This window comes from Dasypus novemcinctus, chromosome 10 (assembly GCF_030445035.2).
Source record: "Dasypus novemcinctus isolate mDasNov1 chromosome 10, mDasNov1.1.hap2, whole genome shotgun sequence".
In the NCBI taxonomy this organism is placed as follows: Eukaryota; Metazoa; Chordata; class Mammalia; order Cingulata; family Dasypodidae; genus Dasypus; species Dasypus novemcinctus.
The window spans coordinates 75,761,103-75,782,495 of NC_080682.1; the positions used below are offsets into that span (position 1 = coordinate 75,761,103).

The 21,393-nt window shown below is 41.2% G+C and overlaps 1 protein-coding gene and 1 pseudogene across 2 annotated transcripts in view; one reads left to right on the forward strand and one right to left on the reverse strand.

The window, feature by feature from the left end:
• The window catches only part of SERGEF (secretion regulating guanine nucleotide exchange factor), a 295,047-nt gene that overhangs the window by 140,936 nt on the left and 132,718 nt on the right, over positions 1-21,393 (forward strand). The gene's annotated exons all lie outside the window — the stretch shown is intronic.
• LOC139439750 (U1 small nuclear ribonucleoprotein C-like) lies at positions 6,951-7,510 on the reverse strand (annotated as a pseudogene).

The window sequence follows — 21,393 nt, forward strand, 5'->3', positions numbered from 1 at the left end:
GAACTGGAGTTAAGTCTTCTTGGAATGTTTGGTAGAATTCATCTGTGAAGCCATCTGGTTCTGGGCTTTTCTTTGTTGTAAGGTTTGAATTGCTGATTCAATCTCTTTATTAGTAATTGGTTTGTTAAGATCTTTTCTTTTCTTTTTTTTTTTTTTGTTGCTATTTATTATTATTTTTAAATGTATTTTTAAAATTATTTTTTAAAAGATACATAGATCACACAAAATGTTACATTAAAAAACAGAGGAGGTTCCCATATGCCCCACTCCTCACACCCACCACTTTTCCCACATCAACTCCTTTCCTTAGAATGGCACATTCATTGCAATTGATGAATCATTTTGGAACACTGCTACACAGCATGGATTATAGTTTACATTGTAGTTTACACTGTTTCCCAGTCCATTCAGTGGGTTATGGCAGGATTTTTTTTTTTTTTTTTGAGTCAATGTAGGTAGTTTGTGTGTTTCTAGGAATTTGTCTATTTCATTGAGGTTATCTAATTTATTGTTGTATAGTTGTTGAAGGTATCCTCTTTAGTCCTTTTAATTTCAGGGGTGTTGGTATTAACGTCCTCCTTTTAATTTCTGATTTCCTGATTTCTATCCTCTCTCTTTTCTTCTTTGTCAGTCTAGCTAAGGGTTTGTCCATTTTATTGATCTTTTCAAAGAACCAAATTTTGATTTTGTTAAATCTATTTAATTTATTTCTACTCTAATCCTTGTTATTACCTTCCTTCTCCTCACTTTGGATTTAGTTTGCTCTTCTTTTTCTAGTTCTTCTTATTTTGAGGTTAGTTCTCTGATTTAATGTCTTTCTTTTTTTAAAAATGTACGTATGTAGAGCTATAAATTTCCCTCTTAGCACTGCCTTTGCTATATCCCATAAATTTTTGTATGTTGTAGTTTCATTTTTATTCATCTCAAGGTATTTCCTAATTTAGCTAGTGATTTCCTATTTAACCCATTGGTTGTTTAAAATTATACTGTTCTATTTCCACATATTTGTGAATTATCCATTTCTTCCTCTGTTATTGATTTCTAGCTTCATTCCATTGTGGTAGAGAGTATACATTGTATGATTTCAATATTTTTTTAATTGATTGAGACTTGTTTTGTCACATATAGTCTATCCTAGAGAATGATCCATACTCACTCAAGAAGAACACATACTCTGTTTTGTTTAGGTGAAGTGTTCTATATGTGTCTGTTAGGTTAGTTAGTTTAAATTATCATTCAAGTCGTGTATTTACTTATTGCTCTTCTGACTAGATTCTCTATCCATTATTGAAAGTGGTATATTTAAGTCTCCTACTATTAATGTATAATTGTCAATTGCTCCCTTCATATCTGCCCAGTATTTGTTTCATATATATTGGGGTTTTGCTGTTACATGCATATATATTTACACTTGTTACATCTTTTTGTTGAATTGCCCCCTTTATCAGTATGTAACGACCATCTTTCCCCCTTGTAAATGTTTTTGACTTATAAAGTCTATTTTATCTGTTATTAGTCTAGCCACCCCAGCTCTCTTTTGGTTATTATTCGCATGACATTTCCCCCCCCATCCTTTCATGTACTTTCTACTTGTATCTCTTAATTTAAGGTGAGTCTCTTGCAGACAGCATATAGTTGGGCCATGACTTTTTATCCATTCTGCCAGTCTCTGCTATTTGACTGGGGACTTTAATCCATTTCAATTTAAAGTCAGTACTGATAACACAGGACTTTCTTTTGCCAGTTTACCATTTAGCCTTTATGTGTCTTATACCATTTTGTCCCCCAATTTTCCTTCTATTGCCTGCTTTTATATTTATTTGATTATTTGTTTTGTACCATATTGGGTGGCTTCTATTTTCAATATGGATATATTTTTCATCTATTTTCTTTTGATTACTGTGGGGTTAAACGTTAACTATTAAATATGTAACAGTTATAATTGGTTTGACACCAACTTAACTTTAGTAGCATACATGTATAATTTACCTGTACCCCTTTCTCCTCCCTACCTTTTTTTGGTACTTGTTTCTACTCTTATCTTTATGCTAAGTCCAAAGCCATAGATTTATCATTACTTTGTATGCATTTGCATTTTAGCACCTATAGTAAGTAAGAAGTCTACACAATAAACTAAATAATACTGGCATTTATAATTACCCAAATGATTACCTTTATTTCTTCATGCCTCTTTGAAACACAGTCTAGTGTCCTTTCCTTTCATTCTGAAGAACTCTCTTTAGCATTACTTTTAGGGCAGCTCTAGTGACGATGAATTCCCTCAGCTTTTGTTTATGTGGGAATGTCTTCATATCTCCCTCATTTTTGAAAGGAAGTTTTGCCAGATGTAAAAATCTGGATTGGCAGTTGTTTTCTTTCAGCATTTTATTTCCACCCACTGCCTTCTTGCCTCCATGGTTTCTGATGAAAAATCAGCACTCAATCTAATCGGTACTCCCTTGTACATAACGTGTTGCTTTTCTCTCGTTTCTTTTAGAACTCTTTGATAATGTGATCAGTATGGTGGGGTGTATTTTTTATTTTTCACATCCATCCTGTTTGGTGTTCTCTGGGCTTCTTAGATGTACTTATTCATGTCTTTTGCTAAGTTTGCTAAGTTCTCTGTCATTATTTCTTTGACTATTCCTTCTTTTTCTTCCCTTCATCCTTCCCTCTTTTCCTCCCTCCCTCCCTCTCTCTCTTTTGTCCTCCTCAGCCTCACTGATTTCAAGTGTCTTGTTTTACAGTTCACAGATTCCTTCTTCTGTCAGTTCCAATATGCTCTAGAAACCCTCTTGGGAATTTTTCATTTCAATTATTGTGATCTTTAACTCCCATGTTTCTGTTTGGTTCCTATAATTTTTTTTTATCCCTTTACTAAATTCTCATATTGCTCATTCATTGTTTTCCTGATATTTTTTTACTTCTTTCTCCATATTTTTATTCACCTCCTTGAGCAATTTAAGATCATTTTTTAAAAGTTTGTGTTCGGATATCTACATTCTGGTCTTCTTCATTGTTATTTCCTGGATTTATAGCCTCTCTTTTGGATGGGCCATCATTTCCTGTTTCTTTGTCTTGTACTCTTTTGTTGAACACTGTATGTCTTGAAATGTTAACTCTGGGATTTATTAATATTCCCAGAGATGTCTTTTTCTTGACTTTGTAACCATCTGGTGATAAGACAGATTTTCTTGAGCTTCAGTCTTTCTATCTGTCCAAGGCAAATGCAGTATGCAGGGTTTTCCCTGCCTTTATGGCCTGTGTCTTGTCCTGGGCTTTTGCTTGTTAGTAGTTTTGGAATTCCTGTTTACAGGATTTTGGTTGTCTCCTTTGTTTTCCAGGAGACTTACCTCTCCTGGGTCTGACACCAGCAAGCCTTTGTCCCAGATCATCTGTCTCTGTAATTTCTTTTTTTTTTTTTAAAGATTTATTTATGTATTTAATTTCCCCCTCTCCCCTGGTTGTCTGTTCTTGGTGTCTATTTGCTGCGTCTTGTTTCTTTGTCCGCTTCTGTTGTCGTCAGCGGCACGGGAAGTGTGGGCGGCGCCATTCCTGGGCAGGCTGCACTTTCTTTTCACGCTGGGCGGCTTTCCTCACGGGCGCACTCCTTGCGCGTGGGGCTCCCCCACGCGGGGGACACCCTTGCGTGGCACGGCACTCCTTGCGCGCATCAGCACTGCGCATGGCCAGCTCCACACGGGTCAAGGAGGCCCGGGGTTTGAACCGCGGACCTCCCATGTGGTAGACGGACGCCCTAACCACTGGGCCAAAGTCCGTTTCCTGTAATTTCTTATATTCCTTTTATTGTCTTAAGCTACTTTTGCTGGAATGAACATTTTGGGAGAAGGGGCACACCAGAGAGGACTTTCTCAATTCAACCTTTCCTAGCTAAAACAGGGTCTGATAAGCTGCAAAGTGCCCTGTGGAGGGGGTCAGGAAGGGCACCAAGAGCTTCTTCCACAGCACCCCAAAGCTGAGCTTTCCTGGTGCCCAGAAAAATGCCACCCTTCAACTAACTGTCCCCCCATCCCTGAGGAAGCATAGCATCTTTAAGTCTCCTCTGCATCTGACTGGGGCGGGTTGAAACAATGGCCGCCACTGCCTTTGACTGGGGTGGCTTGAGACAATGGCCTCTCTCAGAGCTGGACCTCCAGCATTCTGAAGTCACTCTAATCAAAAGCTGTGATCAGTGGTCAGCTGTGTCCACCTGGTTCTTGGGGAAAAGGATTTTTATGTCCCTTTCTGTCATTAGTGAGCTAGCCAGCAGCTGGGCCCTGTGGTGTATGCCACAAGAGTGGGGAAGGGTTGCTGGTAGCTGCCATACAGAAAGAGCAATTTACTATTCATTACCATAATTTATCAACCTTTTCCGCCCACTCTTCCCTGGATGTTGTACAGTGTTCTTCTGGCTTTTGGAGTTTGAAAATAATTGTTTTAGACAGTTCCTGCCTGTTTAATAGTTGTTCTGGTGGAAGGACTGAGTCCCAAAGCTCCCTACTCCACCATCCCCCCCATATGTTGAATAAAACTTTATTTAAATTTATTTGTGTGTGTATGTGTGTAAAACACAACAGAACTTGATAATCAACTCTGTCTTGGACTAAAGAAGTAGCAGAATCTTATCAGTAGATCAAGAAGTTACCTGTGATGTTCACTCAGTTAGAAAATGGACTGAAGGCCTTGGGATTCCAACAACTGCCCCTGGGAAGAGGAGAGCAGCACTTATAAGACTCTGCTGATTTGTCAGGCTGTGCTGAGGAAGGGAAGCTTATTGGGCTGAATCACATGGCACCATTGGATGCAGCGGGTGCGTTTGTCATTTTTAGTGCTGTGTTCATTGTTATACTCAAGGACTTGTTATGATAAGCTTTGATTTCCTGTCTCATCTTATCTCCATTCTTGACTTTTTAATCCCAGAAAGATAAAGCTTTAAGATCTGGTCTCACTAGGCTTTTTAGTTTACCTTCTTTTTTTTTTTTTAAATAAAAAACAACAAAACAAAATTGTGAGGGGTTCAGGGATTGCTAGAGGGCTTTATGATCAGGGTCCCTGTTCAGATGCTCCTGTCCTAGGCTTGGTAACGGCCCAGCCAGCTCTGCTCTGTGGCTGCAATAAAGGCAAGGATCCTTGGTCCTGGGCCAAATGGCTCAGGGTCAGACAGCCTGTCAGTTTGTTTTTGCTGTTGTTATGGCTGTTGTGGCTAGAACTGAGATAGAAGGGAGCTTGCTACCTCTCCTCGAATACACTTGGGGTCTACTTTTTAACTGCCCCCGTCCTGGGCCATTTCTTGGGAGACCTTTCTTCATGCCTTTTGGGATCTGCTCTCATGTCTTGGGAGACCATTCTTGTTAGCCACTGACTCCCAAATTCCAAACAGCTGAGGATCTTCTAGACTCTGAATTCAACCCTTATTTATAGAGGCCAAAGAATTCACAAAATCCTGGACAAGTAGCTAAGAAAGTTCATAGAGAAATTCAGTGTCATTCACCCAGTATTTCTTGAGTTCCTGCTCTGTGTCACACTCTGAGTCAAGAGCCATGGGAGGAACACAGATAAGTGACTTCAATTCAACAAGTATCTGATTAGGACCTGCTATATGTTCAGGCACTTCAGGACATGGCAAGACTGAGGATACAGACTTTAACAAGGCATGGTGTTCATGTTTAAGAAATCTAGGAAGAATCAGATGTGTGAACCACTCAATAAGTAGATTAAGTGCTTTTTCTATAATAGGGCCCAGGGGAGGGAGCAACTACTTCTGAAGTGTCCTGGCCACTTACTAACCTATGCTAATAGTCAAGGTATTCAACGGTCTCATTCCTCAGTTTCTTATCTATTAAATGAAGATATGCATTAATCTATGTAAAGTGCTAGAATAGGGCTTAGTAGTCAGTCTCTTTCCTTTTTCTCTTGTCTTCTCCCCCTCTTCTCCTCCTCCTCCTTACCTTGAAGGACAAGTTGTGAAGGCTATTCTGAAGTGAGGGGACAACTTAGGTATAATGAGGACTGGGGTGGTGGGATGCTAGGAGTTCTGATGAGGTTGGAATACAAATGTTTGTGAATAATTCTGCTGGAGAAAGAGGCTAGAGAACTACATCAAGCCCAAACCATGGAGGCTCTTAAATAACAGAAAAAGGAATGGGCTATGGGTAGCAAAATAACCCACATGTAACTTTAGGAAGAACATTTTGGTGGAGCAGGGAGAGGCTGGGAAGGAAGAGGTACTAAGGAAGCTGCTGCAGAATTCTAGGCAAGCGATGATTGGGGCCAGAATGAAGACAGGCCGTTTTCTGATTCTCTCAGTATGATGCAGGCTGAGGAAGAAGTAGTTTAGTTCCTCTTTTTCTGTATGTCTGTGGGTTCTTACTGAAGGAACACTGATTTGAGTGGCAGTTTATCCCAGAAGCCTTTAATATTATGAGATTATGTTCCGCCTCAAGGCTGATCCACCCATATATTCTTGCCCACTTGGCTGCGCTCAAAGTATTGTCTGGGGATGGAGTATATACACAGGACCTTTCTGCACATGGACAGCAGTAGTTTGTATAAAGTGGGCAGCTGGGTAAACTGCTGAAATATGAAATAGCCTCATTGCAGGGGAGCTTTTCTGATGAGAAACCCATGATTTAAAATCACAACAATAAAAATTACCTTAATATTGATCATATATAAAGACCTATTTTCTATATATCTTATTACATAGAAAGAGTAGGGATATTGCAGGAAATAGAACTAACATTTTTTGAGCTGCTACTGAGTACCAGGAACTAGGTTGGGTTCTTTGGCATACTTGATCTTATTTTTTTTTTTCTTTTTTTACTAAAAGAGTTGACAACTTTATTTTCACATTTCACAGTACAAATAAATATTATGTTTTTTTTTTGTCCCACTACTCCCCTCCAAAACTATGTTCTCATTTGTTAGGAAGGGGGAACAGGTCTTCCTTGTCATGCTGTTAGAAAATACCCACAGTCACAACACCATATCTTCCTGGTGAAGTAGAACAAGTAATATAAAAGGCTTCCCTCTTTGAACCTGTCTGGTTGGGTCATTCCTGAATGAGTGGGTACCATCTTGGGATGGGCAGGAGGTCTTATCTTTGGGGATCCAGACATCATTGGCATGTGACCTCCCATGGATGGCCTTATTCCAGGAGCAGATCCCGCTGGCACCATCCCAGGAGGAGGAGGACCCATCACTGGCATCATGAGAGGGCCTCCCATATGGGGTACTGGCATTATACCAAGGTGAGGAAGACCTGGGAGAATGGGAGGAGGTGGGATCATTGCCCCCACAGGAAGAGGAGCAGAAAATGGAGTAGGAGGTATCTTTCCTAGGTTGAATGCAGCCATTGTTTTTTCAGTTAGGCTCTGAGTCTGCTTGTCCATCCATTCCTGATAGTAGTCTTCCACATTCTCTTTGTGTTTCCTACAACTGCAGTGTGTCTTTCTCATAGGTAGAGAGTCATGGGTTAAGTATCACAGTAGTCACAATAAAACTTGGACATTTTGCTCTGTGGGCCACTCGTTGTTCTGTCCTTATTTAGTCTTTGCAATTCTGTAAGCTTGCCCATTTACAATGAAGAAACTAAGACTCAGGATAATGCAGGGCACATGCCCAAGGTCAAAAGGCTTAGAAATGTCAGACCTTGGACTAAACTTAATTTCCATGAACCTCACATTTTTAATCTATGAAAAAAATACAATAACACCTACTCACATAGTTATTTTGAGGATCAAATAAGATGGTGTATATGGTGAAAAAGAGAAAAGCACCCATGGATATCCAGGAGCTGATCTGGTACTATCAACTGCTGGGTCTTAGACTTGCAACAAGCTGGCTTGCCACTCATGGCTAGATCTTGGTGTTCTCCTGTTAAACATAAATGGTTTCAAAGAACAACAGCACCAGACAAGGCTACTCTGTGACTGTGGTAGATCAAGACAAAACAAGACCACTTCGTAATTTTATCTGAGCACAGACAAAACATGAACATTGTCCAAGTCACAAAATACCAAACATCTCCTTATCCTCGCTAAGTGACTGAAGCTGCAGTTCTAGTTCTAGCCTTATGTCTAGTCTGCCTTCCCTATAAATGAGATTTATGGAGATATCCAGTCATGGAATTGCCTCTGCATTCTGAGTGCACCCAGTTCAGAGCAAACCTCTACTTCTTTGAATGCTCCCTAAAATTGCCCTGTCAAAGCCCAAATCCTGTAAGTTCTCCTACACCCTCTTACTGAGATGCCCCATGGATCCCCATGGTGTACATTCTCTTTCACTGGAACAAGTAATAAACCCAACTTGTTCAGTCACAGATGTGTTTTGGTAGTCTTTATCTGAAGGACATTGACAATGGGTATACTTTAGAAACTGTTCAGTGTTAGACAAATGTTAGATATTGATTTTTTATGTTATCTACTGCTACAATAATGCTGCCTAACAAGCCACCCATAACTGAGTGGCTTAAAACAATAGGTAGTTATTTGTTTGTGAGTCTGAGGCTCAGCTGAGTGGTTCTTCTGACTTGACAGGGCTTGCTTATATGACTAGGTATTGACTGATCTAGAATGTCCTAGGCTATGACAGCTGAGGTGGCTCAGCTCTGCTCCACATACCCCTCATCATCCAGCAGGCTAGTGTAGGCAAGTTCTCATGGCAATGGCAGAAATGAACAGAAGTACAAAAGGCTTCTGCTATCGAGAGGCTTGATAGTTCAAGCCTCTGCTTGTATTACGTTTGCTAACATCCCATTTCCAAAGCAAGTTGCATGGCTGAGTCCAGGGCTAACGGGGAGAATAGGAAACCCTATTCAGGGTTGGAGGCAATTCAGACTTCATGGCAAAGGATGTGAATATAAGGAATGGTAAGAATTGGGGACATTAATCCAGTCAATCTACAATAGTGTTTATATTTTACCTTTTTGTGCATTTGCTTCACATTTATTTCCAAGTGCTCCTGGACTTCTTCCTAACTGTAGTATTTTTTCTGGAAGAGTTCTGGAAAAGTTACATGTATTCTCCCTACCCAAACCCATATTCTGGGTGCAGTCTTACTCTAGAATTTATTTATGTGCAAATAGTTATTTTCAGTATTTTTTCCTACTTTGGAAAAAAGATCCTAAAAGACAAATAAAGAGACCAAAGAAGATGGTGGTTTAGAAATGTTTAGTCACAGTAGCAGACCAGACACAAGACTTGAGTGAAAACTCAGAATTGAAAAGGATTTTAATAATTACCTCTAAGAGGTTGCCATCCAGCCTATTCTTTTTTTTATTTATATTTTTTATTAAAGGGGTTTTAATTAATTTATTTATTTCCCTCCCCTTCCCCCCTCCCCCAGTTGTCTGTTTTCTGTGTCCATTTGCTGCATGTTGTTCTTTTGTCTGCTTCTGTTGTTGTTAGCGGCATGAGAATTTGTGTCTCTTTTTGTTGCGTCATCTTGCTGCATCAGCTCTCCATGTGTGCGGTGCCATTCCTGGGCACGCTGAACTTTCTTTTGTGCTGAGCGGCTCTCCTTATGGGGTGCACTCCTTGTGTGTGGGGCTCCCCTACGCAGGGGACACCCCTGCATGGCAAGGAACTCCTTGTGCGCATCAGCACTGCGCATGGGCCAGCTCCACACGGGTCAAGGAGGCCCCGGGTTTGAACCGCGGACCTCCCATGTGGTAGACAGATGCCCTGTCCACTGGGCCAAGTCCGCTTCCCCAGCCTATTCTTAAATGCTTCTAGTGATGGGTACTTACCACTCTCCAGGATAGTCCACACCATTTTTGAACAGTTCTGTATTCAAAGGTTCTTCTACCTATTGAATCATAGTTGGTGTTGCCAACATTAAATTTTGCCATGTGGAAGAGTCATGTCCGCCTCCCCATACTACTTCCCACCAGCCTTTTTTTTTTTTCAGGCTAAAATCTATTGTTCCTGTAGCAGTTCATCATATGACACAATTTCTAGATGTTTTACTCTTCTGGTTACTTTGCTCTGGTTATGCCTCAAAATCTGTACCTTAAAATGGAGGCAGGGGATCCAGAACTGACGGCATTGCTCCAGATGTGGTATGACTGACATAAAGGAAGTTAGCACTAGTTCAGTTTTATGGGCAGTGTACTTATAGAGATATAGCTAAGATCCTATTTTTTGAGAAGCCATGTCACACTTTTGACCCAATCATTAAGTATGGGTCTTTTTTTTTCCCCCCACAAGAAATGCTGTTTAGACATTTCTCACCTCCTGCATCTCTGAAATTTTTTAAAATCTGTTTTCATTTGTTTATCTGTTTGAACCCAGGGCATCTCATCCAGCTACCTCTCCCAGCATTATGAGATCTGTGCATTTAATAAGCACAGAACTTTAATAAGTCTTTTATCCAACTTGTTGATCAAAGGTTTAGATAGGCCAAAGTTGAGGGCCTTATCTCTTGGTATATCACTAGATGCCTCTTATATTAGGCAGCCAAAGGGGTGCTGATGCAAAATACCAGAAATCTGTTGGCTTTTATAAAGGATATTTATTTGGGGTAGAAGCTTACAGTCACAAGGACCTAAAGAGGCCAGCTCCAGGTACCATAAGAGGTACTTTCTCACCAAAATCTATTGCCACATGTAAGCAAGATGGCAGGCAATGTCTATGAGGGTTCAGCCTTCCTTCTTCCTCTTAAGGCTCCATGGGCCAGCTTATTCTGATCTCAGCTGTAGGCTGGCATAGGGCTTGTCTCTTTTCCCAGGGCTTGTTTCTTTCTGGGCTCAGGTTCTCTGATCTCTTCACAAGGTCAGATGTAAGCTATCAGGCAAATGGCTCATCTCTTTTCCCTGGGGCCATAGGATCCTATTCTGTGTCTATGGAGCTCCCTTTCTTTTCTCTTGTACCTGCTTGTCTCCTTGATTGAGTGTCCATTTATATAGCCCACCAAGTGGGTAGGAACTCAACGCTGCATGGCCTACCGAGGGAGTGGGGACTCAACCCTGCATGGCCTAATGATGCGGTCAAAGCAAAGCCTTAAATTTTATTTAGTTATTTAATTTTTAACCCACCCCAACCCCCAGATGGCTCCCTCATCTGTTTGCTTGTCTTCCTCAGGAGGCACCCTGAAATGAATGCGGGGCCTTCCATGTGGGAGGCAGGCGTCCAGTTGCTCAAGCCACATCTAAAAGCCCTAATCTTAATATAATCAAGTTTGAATTTAATAAAAATCAAAGGGTATTTCACCCAGAGGAACAGACCAGTTTACAAACAGAATCGATAATCTCTTTTTGGAATTCATAAATAATATCAAACTGCCACATCCAGGATCACATGGCCAGAAAGTGGCAGGGCCGGGACTCAAACCCAGGTCTTCTGCATCCATATACAGAGCTCCTTCCACCACTCCATGCTGAATGGGGAGACAAATGCCACATCTCTACCCAACTTATTGATATCAGGGAGATGTGATAAAAGTAACCTATAGCTAAGGCATGTGACAGGAATTGAGATGAGGCAGATCTCCTAGGAGGTTGAAATGATCTAGGAAGTTTCCTGAAAGCATTGGGTTTTGAACTGGGCCTAATAGAGTGGGTTGGATTTGAAATGGTATGAAGAAGGGAGAATGGTGCAAATAAAGCTACAAAAGTGGGGAAACAAGGGATTTTTCAGGGACAAAGAGAACAAACTCATGTTGCTAGTTTGGAGGGTTTATATAGGGAAAGAGTGAGGGATCAAGTGTAGTAGGAAGTTAGGACTATCACACACATATATATAGTTATATAGATACACATCATGACAGGATGGAGAGAAGACGGCTTGAAGTAATTTAGATGACTCTTAAAAAAGAGCCTGGAGTAGAAAGGACTAAAGTGGAAAGGACTGAAACAAGAATGGTAGCAGCTGGAAATCAAGATATAGATTTGAGAGTCCTTGAGAGACAGAATTAACAGAATCTGGAGAGAGATTAAGTATAAGGTTGGGAGGGGGATAAAAAAATGTGTCAAAAACTATCACCTGGGAGTTTCGTCCTCGATGACTTGGGCAATGTGGTACCGGAAGAGGGGGCAAGCTGTGTGTATAATGGCTAAAGTCAGAGGTTTTGGATTAAGGCAAACCTAGGCTTACAGCCCATTGTGACCTACTATCAGTGATGTCACTTCTGAGAGTGTCTGTCACCTGTTGAATAGGGAGACAGATTCCCACTCCCAGAGTAGCTGTGAGAATAGGAGGTCATGCAGGTAAAACAGAATTCTACCATGTAGCATGCCTGTCTGTCCAGGCAGTACTAGATGTTAGCTCTTTTCTTCCACATCACAAACTCTTTGTTTGAGGAGGTAGTAGAACCTAGTTTAAGCCTTATTTCCATCGGTATATAATGCATGCTTTAAAAAAAATGAGATTGGTTTTACTGAGTGAATGGGTTCTTTCAACTTGGACTTTAGGTGGAAGACGGATGGAGTCCATGGTTTGTCTTTAGGGCCTTCAGGTCTGACTGTCCCTTTTTGCCTCCTTTGACATCTAGGTTTAAGTGAAAATGCCAAACCCTAACACAGGGAGTTAAAGGGATCTTTGTAAGGCTAGGTGCTTCAATAAACAAACCACCGTGCTGTTTCCCTAGTATTGCCTCCATATGGAGCTCTGAGTCTAGAGACAAAACTGTGCTGGCGCACGGGACAGGGCGCTGCCTGTTAAGACGTGCCCGGCCTCCCGGCCCTGCTTTCCAGCAGTTTGGATATTTGGGTTGTTATACCCCAAATTCTACACAGCGGCAACTGGGTTTGGGGGGAGTTTTAGCAAAGGCAGCACTGAGAGCCCATTTCCTTGGTTTTGTTAACCCCGGGCCGGCCAGAGGCTTTCCGGAGCTGCCCGTGCCTGTGAAGTACTCTCTGTACCAGGCAGAAACCGCCGAGCAGGGGAGCCCGACGAGCCGCGGCGGGTCACCGAGTCCCGGGAATTGCTGCCGGCCCGCCCCCCGCCGTCGTCACGTGTTTTCGCACCCGCGCCGCGTTGCCAGAGCAACCGCGGGCGCCTGGGCCCATTGGCGCCGGCCGGGAGCCAATCAGCAGCCCCCGCGGTCCACCGCGCCCGGGAAAGGCCTCGGGCTGCCTCCGCCGAGGGCGAGGGCGGGCGGGGCTCCCGGAGCCAGGCTAACCGCGGGTCCCCAATTTTCTTCTTGATGTGTCTGTACTTTCCCCTCTCGGGGACCTAGTCTTAACTCCGTGTCCGTTCCCCGCCCACTTATTTTGCCCCGCCCTAATTTTCTCCTGTTTGTAGTGTCCAGACTCGGCAATCAGGCCAAGTTCTCCCTTGAGGTGAGCGCTTCCGCCTGTGAGGGCAGAAGAAAAGGCCATTTCCTTGAGAAATAACCCTGGGGCAGCGTCTTGATCGGCCCAGGGATGGGCGCTCCTAGCTCAAAGAAGATTCTTTTGGGCCTTGTAAGGCTAGGGCTCTTCCTGCTGCAGACTCCTTGATTGTTAGCGCAGGATTACCAGATGTAAGGAACTAAATTTGAAAAGGAGGAGTTTAACGGGTAGAGCGGACTGGAAGCTTGAAGGTGATAGAGCACGGAATCCAGTCCCTCCGTTCCTAGCAGTAAAATATAAGGAAAGTTACCTTACCTCTCTGAACCCCAGTTGCCACGTTTGTAAAACAATTTTAACGAAAGAATCTATCTCTTAGGTTTTGTATACATTTAAATTAAACAACAGAGGTAAAGCAGTTATGCAATTGCCTGGCCATAAGCACTCAATTAGGGTCTGTCAGCTGTTATTGCAAATGGTACCACTCTAGTGCTGAGAACTGGAGTGTGCCCACTGAAGAGTTGGCAAATACTTTCACATCCACCCGTTTTTGTTTTTTTGTTTTTATTCATTAAAGTATTCATTTAACCCATAATGCATTTAGCTATATTTACTGGGCATCAACTATCAGTTAATTCTTGCCCTGGCTCAACCCCATTCAGCTGTGTCCAGATGTGACTCCCTTCCCTGAAACTGATGGAATCCAAGATCTTTGAAAGACCTTGTCCCATGGTGGGTGGGGGCTTGGAATTTGTTTTCTGCAGCTCTGCCTTCACAGGCTGACGAGCCGGAACAGAGCAGACCACTGTAGTATTTGGACAATCCTAAGACATGGCAGCTTTCCGTAGCTTCCTTTACATCCCATCCTTCATTCTTGGGGGAGGGGCATGACCCTCTTCTTTTGAAGGCCCCAACTAGACCTCTGTGCGTTTCTTCTGTGGTTGGGTATGCTATTCTCAGACAATCTGCTGTCTTCTATATTTGTTTATTTTATATTAGAGAAGTTGTAGGTTTTAGAAAAGCCATACAGAAAATAACAGGGTTCTCATAAAGCCCCTTCCCATGTATTTCCTAATATGAACACTTTGCATTAGTGTAATACCTTTGTTACAATTGAGAAAACAATATCATTATAATTGTACTATTAACTAAAATCTTCAGTTTTCATTGGGGTTTGTACAGTCCTTTTCTTTAAAAACTGTATTCTAGTAACATGTATCACCTAAAATTTCACCTTTTAACCACATTCAAATATATGTCAGGGAAGTGGACTTGGCTCAACAGATAGAGCATCTGCCTACCACATGGGAGGTCCGCAGTTCAAACCCTGGGCCTCCTTGACCTGTGTGGAGCTGGCCCATGTGCAGTGCTGATGCGCGCAAGGAGTGCCCTGCCACACAGGGGTGTCCCCTGCGTAGGGGAGCCCCACACACAAGGAGTGCGCCCCATAAGGAGAGCCACCCAGCGCAAAAGAAAGTTCAGCCTGCCCAGGAATAATGATGCACACACGGAGAGCTGACACAGCAAGATGATGCAACAAAAAGAAACACAGATTCCCGGTGCTGCTGACAAGAATAGAAGCAGACACAGAAGAAAACACAGCAAATGGTCACAGAGAACAGACAACTGGGAGGGGGGGTAGGGGAGAGAAATAAAAAAAAAAATTAAGAAAAAATGTATATGTCAGTTGTGTTGATTACATTCACAATGTTATGTTACTATCACCCCAAACAGAAACTCTACCAATTAAGCATTAAATTCCTATTCCCTATCCCCATCTGGCCCTGGTAACTTATATTCTAGTTTCTTAATCTACAATTTGCTTATTATAATTATTTCTTATCAATGAGAACAATACAAATATTTGTCCTTTTGTGTCTGTCCTCCTGCATCATATAATGTCTTCAAGGTCCATCTGTACTGTTGCATGTATCAGAATCAGTTCCTTTTTATGGCTGAATAATATTCCATAGTATGTACCATATTTTTTTATCCAGTCATCTGTTGATGGACACTTTATTACTTCCATCTTTTTGGCAATTGTGAATAAGCTGCCATGAACATCAGGGTGCAAACATCTGTTCAAGTCCCTGCTTTTAGTTCTTTTTGGGTTATATCTAGAAGTGGGGTAGCTGGGCCATCTGGTAATTCTATCCTTAACTTTTTGAGGAATTGCCAAACTGGTTTCTCTAGCAGCTGCACCATTTTACATTCCCACTAACAGTAAATCAGTGTTGTTGTTTCTCCACATCCTTTCCAACACTTCTTATATTCCATTATTATAATAGTAGCCATTCTAGTGGGTATAAAATGATATCTTGTGGTTTTGATTTGCACTTCCTTCATGGCTAATGAGATCGAGCATCTTTTCATAAGTTTACTGGCTGTTTCTATATCCTTGCGAAAATGTCTATTCAAGTAGTGTCTATTTGTAAATTGGGTTGTTTGTCTTTTTGTTGTTGAATTAAAGGATTTCTTTATATATTCTGGGTATTAAACCCTTATCAGATATGTGATTTTTCCCATTCTGTAGGTTTTCTTTTTACTTTGATTGATGAAGTTCTTTGATGCATAGAATTTTTTTTTTTTTTTTTTTTTTTTTTTGAGCTACCTGGTCGGGGATTGACCCCGGGACCTCTTATGGGGGAAGCCAGTGCTCAACCACTGAGCCAGATCAGCTCCGCTTAGTTGGTGTTTTCACTTGTTTGCTTGTTGTTTTGTTATTGTTTTTAAGAGGCACTGGGGACCAAACCCGGGACCTCCCATGTGGGAAACAGGCACTAAACAGCTTCAGCAACATCCACTCCCTTGATGCATACAAGTTTTAAGTCCCTTTTGTCTATTTTTTCTTTTGCTGCTCATGCTTTTGGTATATCTAAGGAACCGTTGCCTAAAACAAGTTCCTGAAACTGCTGTTCTATGTTTTTTTTTTCCTAGAAGTTTTATAGATGTAGGTCTTTGATCCATTTTGATTTAAGTTTTATATTTGGTGTGCGGTAGGAGTCACCTTCATTCTTTTGCACATGGATATACAGTTTTCCCAGCAACATTTGTTGAAGAAACTATTCTTTCCAATTACAGGCTGGTCATCCTTGTAAAATTTAATTGGGGGAGTGGATGTAGTTCAGTGATTGAGCACTTGTTTCCCATGTACGAGGTCCCACGTTCAATTCCCACTGCTTCCTTTAAAAAAAAAAATTCAATTGGCCATAGATGTGAGGGTTTATGTATGAACTCTCAATTTGATTTCATTGTTCTATATGTCAGTCCTTGTGCCAATATCATGCTGATTTGATTACTGTGAATTAGTAATAAATTTTTTAGGTTGGGATGTATAAGTCATCCACCTTTATTCTTTTTCAAGATGATATTGACTATTTGGGGCCCCTTATGCTTTCCATATGAATTATGATATGCTTTTCCATTTTTGCAAAGAAGGTTTTTGGAATTTTGACTGGGATTGCAATGAATTTATAAGTTGCTTTGTGTAGAATTGACATCTTAGCAATATTTAGTCTTCCAGTCCATGAACATGGAATGTCCTTTCATTTATTTAGGTCTTCTTTGATTTCTTTTAGCAATATTTTTTAGTTTTCTACGTACAAGTCCTTTTTTTCTTGATTTCCTTTTTGGATTGTTCATGATTAGTGTGCTGGTCTTCTTCTCCACTACTTTGCTGAATTTATTAGTTCTAGTAGCTTTGTTGTGGATTTTTCAGGTTTTTCTATATATAGGATCTTGTCAGCTACAAATAGGGAAAATTTTACTTCTTCCTTTCCAATGTGGGTACCTTTTATTTCTTTTTCTTACTTCATTGCTCTGGCTAGCACTTCCAGTATAATGTTGCATAATAGTGGTGACAGCGGGCATCCTTATCTTATGCCTGATCTTAGAGGGAAAGCTTTCAATGTTTCACTGTTGAAAAATATGATGGTAGCTGTGGGTTTTTAATGTGCCTTTTATCATGTTGAGGAAGTTTCCTTCTATTCCTAGTTTTCTAACTGTTTTTATCAGGAAGGGCTGCTGGATTTTGTTCAGTGCCTTTTCTGCCTCAATTGAGATGATCATGCATTTCCCCCCTTCCTTCTGTTACTGTCGTGTAATATATTAATTGATTTTTTGTGTGTCAAGCCACCCTTACATATCTGAGCTAAATCCCACTTGATCTTGTTGTGTAATTTTTTTTAATGTGCTTTTAGAGTTGGCTTGCTAGTATTTTGATAAGGACTTTTGCCTCTATATTCATATGGGGACACTGGTCTGTAATTTACTTTTCTTGTCGTATCTTCACCTAGCATTGGTATGAGGACGCATGCCTCATAGAATGAATTAGGGAGTGTTCCCTCCTTTTTGTTTTTTTGGAAGTGTTTGAGGTACACTGTGTACAAATTAGTTTTGGAGTGTTTGGTAAAATTCATTCATGAAGCTACCTGGTCCTGGTATTTTCTTTGTTGGGAGGTTTTTGATTACTAATTCAGTCTCTTTATAAAAATTGGTATATTGAGATCTTCTTGAATCAGTGTAGGTTGTGCGTTTCTAGGAATTTGTCCATTTCATCTAAGCTATCTATTTTGTTGGTGTAGAGTAGTTGATATTATCCTCTTATAGTCCTTTTTATTTCTGTTGGATCAGTGGTAATCCTTGCTACTAACCATGGACTATAGTTTGCATTATAGTTTATACTTTGCACCACACGTTTTTATAGGTCTTTTTTTCCAGAAGTATAATGGCTTGTATCTATCATTGCAGTGTCATACAGGACAATTCCAATGTTCTCCAAATGCCCCATGTTACACTATTCTTCCTTCTCCCTCCCCTCAGACCCTCTGGTGGCCCCTGCCTTTATATCTGTGATACAAGTTATTCCATTGCTAGAATATTCATAAGTCTACTTTAGTCTATAGCTGTGTTCCCCCCTTACATTTGTTCATTCCTCAATCTTGAGGCTTTTGGGATGGTATGCCTGCTCTGTTTCTGATTGAGAGTGGGCTTAGATCCTATGGGGCAGATGGATGGAACTGTCATACTTGCAGTTGTAGATACTCTTTTTTGGAATGGCATTGTCCATCAGCATCCTTTCGTTACTTGTCTTGGGTGAGTCCATTGAACTGGAGAGTAGGTGTTGCAATTCTGCTGAGATTCAGGTCTCAACTGGCATATGAACAGATTAAAGATTTAAGTCTCTGGGACATGTATTTAATGAGTATAGTGCTAATTATAGGTTCAAATAAAAGGGGCAGAAGAGTCATGTGTAGGGAAATTATAAATGAGTCTAACTCTGTTCCATTGGGGAGCATATATTCCAAAGTAAGGCCCACCGATAGGGTGCTGAATTCTGGAGGCTGCATACTAACAGTGTCTAGATGTCTCTAGAGCCCTCAGGAGCCTTGCTGTTTGAGGCACTGTTTACAGTGGTAGTCAATGAAATCCTGATGAGATGTGCTTAAGTGTAACCTCTGGAATGACCTCCTGACTCACTCTGAAATCTCTTAGCCATAAAAACTCATTTGTATTTAGTATTTCCCCCTTTTGGTCAAGCTCTTTTTCCAAATGCGTTGCTAGTTGGTGCTTGGTAGTAATCCCTTGATGCCAGGGAGGCTTCTCCCTGGGAGTCATGTCCCACGCTGATGGCGGGGGCGGGGCGACGATGACTCTATGCTGAGTTTGGCTTAGAGAGAGGCCACATTTGAGCAATAAAGAGGCTTTCAGGAGGTAACTCTTAGGCAGTATATAATACTAGGCAGTGTTTCAGTTTCACAAGAAAAGATTCATAAGCATAATACAACCATCAGTTTCAAGGGCTTGGCATAGTGGTCTATCCTCCTTTACTAGGCACTGCCCATGTACTCGGGAGATTCTTGCCACTCTTAGGGAATGTAGCAGGACTTCTCAGGATGGGAATTCAATATTCTTTTGGTTATTGTGTGGGTCTCCACCCACTGAGACAATGCCCCATGACCATTTGAACATGCTAATATGCCATGCCCCAGATGCACCCCTTCCCACACATTCCCCCATCCCTGACACACCACACCAGTGATCCTCCCCTGCCACAGTTGTGACCCTTTTGCAATTCAAAACCTCTCCAAAAAAAAAAAGCAAAAAAACCCCCAAAGATAATAAAATAATAATTATAAAATTATAATAATTAACAAATAAAATACAAAAATAGAAAATAAAGTAAAATAAAAAAGAATAAAAAATAAAAAGAATAAATTTTTTTCAATGTGTCCATCATAAAATCTGTTGTCTTTTATGTACAGTGACAATTTTTTCTGTATGTTCCCCCATTCTTATTTTTTTCACTTTATCTTTAAAGAAGCTTTAGGGTACAGGAAAATCACATAGAAAATATAGTGGATTCCTATATATCCAACCCCATCCCCTACTCCCACTCTCCCTGATTAATACTATTTTACAAGTGTATGGTACATGTGTTATAATTGATGTACAAATATTGAAGCATTGCTACTAATCATGGTCAATGATTTTCATCATGGTTTACATTTTGCACCATATACTTTTATAGATTTAGACAAAATTTAAAATGGCCTGTATCCATTATTGCAAGATCATACAGAACAATTCTAATGCCTTAAAAATGCCCTATGTACTACTATTCTATTCTTCACCCCCCCCCCCCGCCCCCCAGAACCCATGGTAACCATTAAGTTTCAGTTTTTGAAGAATAAGGTTCATAGTTACATGCAATAATTTTGAGGGCTTGGCATATTGGTCTGCTTTGTTTTACTAGGTACTATGTTACTAAGAGATTCTTGCCCCTCTAATTGAGAACATTGCAGGACTCCCCAGGATGGGAGTTTACTATTTTCTTGTTTATTGTGTAGGTCTCCACCCACTAAGATAACACATTATGACTAGATGAACACTTTCATATTCTGTAGAGGCATGCCCCAAGTGCACCCTTCCCCACATATCTCCCCACCACTGTGTAGACACCCTGCACCAGTGACCCTCCCCTGCCAAATTTGCTGGAAGAACATTCCCAACTTTGTAGTTTTTAACCAGAGACCTACAAATCCCTAGAGTTCACCTGCTCCTTCTTCCAGCCCTCCCCCCAGTTCCATGGATAATCCAGTCCAACCCTCCCACCCTTTCCCCCTTCACATTCTAACACCATTGAACCCAATCACATCACTATACCACTATCACTCCCATCCACTGCCCAACCACCTCCTTCCACCTTATCATAGATTTTGTCCATTTTGAATGTTGACTTATCACTCTCTATTCCCTTTCTGTCCACTGATCACCTATCTTCCAGACTCTAGCTCTATGAGTCTGCTCAATTTGCTTGTCATATTATTGAGGTTATATAATATTTGTCCTTCAGTGACTGGCATACTTCACTCAACATAAGGTCTTCAAGATTTATTCATGTTGTCCCGTGTGTTAATACTGCATTCCTTCTTACAGCTGAGTAATACTCCGTTGTATGTATATACCACAATTTACTTATTCATTCATCTTTTTTTTTAAAAGATTTATTAATTTATTTATTTCTCTCCCCTTCCCCCCCCCCCCCCCCAGTTGTCCTGCATCATCTTGTGTCAACTCTCCGTGTGTGCGGCACCATTCCTGGGCAGGTTGCACTTTCTTTCGCGCTGGGCGGCTCTCCTTACAGGGCGCACTCCTTGCGCATGGGGCTCCAGTTTCATTCCATTATGATCTGAGAAAGTACTTTGTATAATTTCAATCTCTTTGTATTTATTTATTTTTAAAGATTTTTTAAAAATTTATTTCTCTCCCATTCCCTCCTCTTCAGTTGTCTACTCTGTGTCCATTTGCTGTGTGTTCTTCTGTGACCGCTTCTATCCTTATCAGCGGTACTGGGAATCTGTGTTTCTTTTTGTTGCGTCATCTTGCTGTGTCAGCTCTCTGTGTGTGCGGTGCCATTCTTGGGCAGGCTGCACTTTCTTTCGCTCTGGGTGGCTCTCCTTATGGGGTGCACTCTTTGCACGTGGGGATCCCTTATGCAGGGGACACTCCTGAATGGCAGGGCACTCCTTGTGCACATCAGCACTGCCCATGGGCCAGTTCCACACAGGTCAAGGAGGCCTGGGGTTTGAACCGCAGACCTCCCATGTGATAAGCAGATGCCCTAT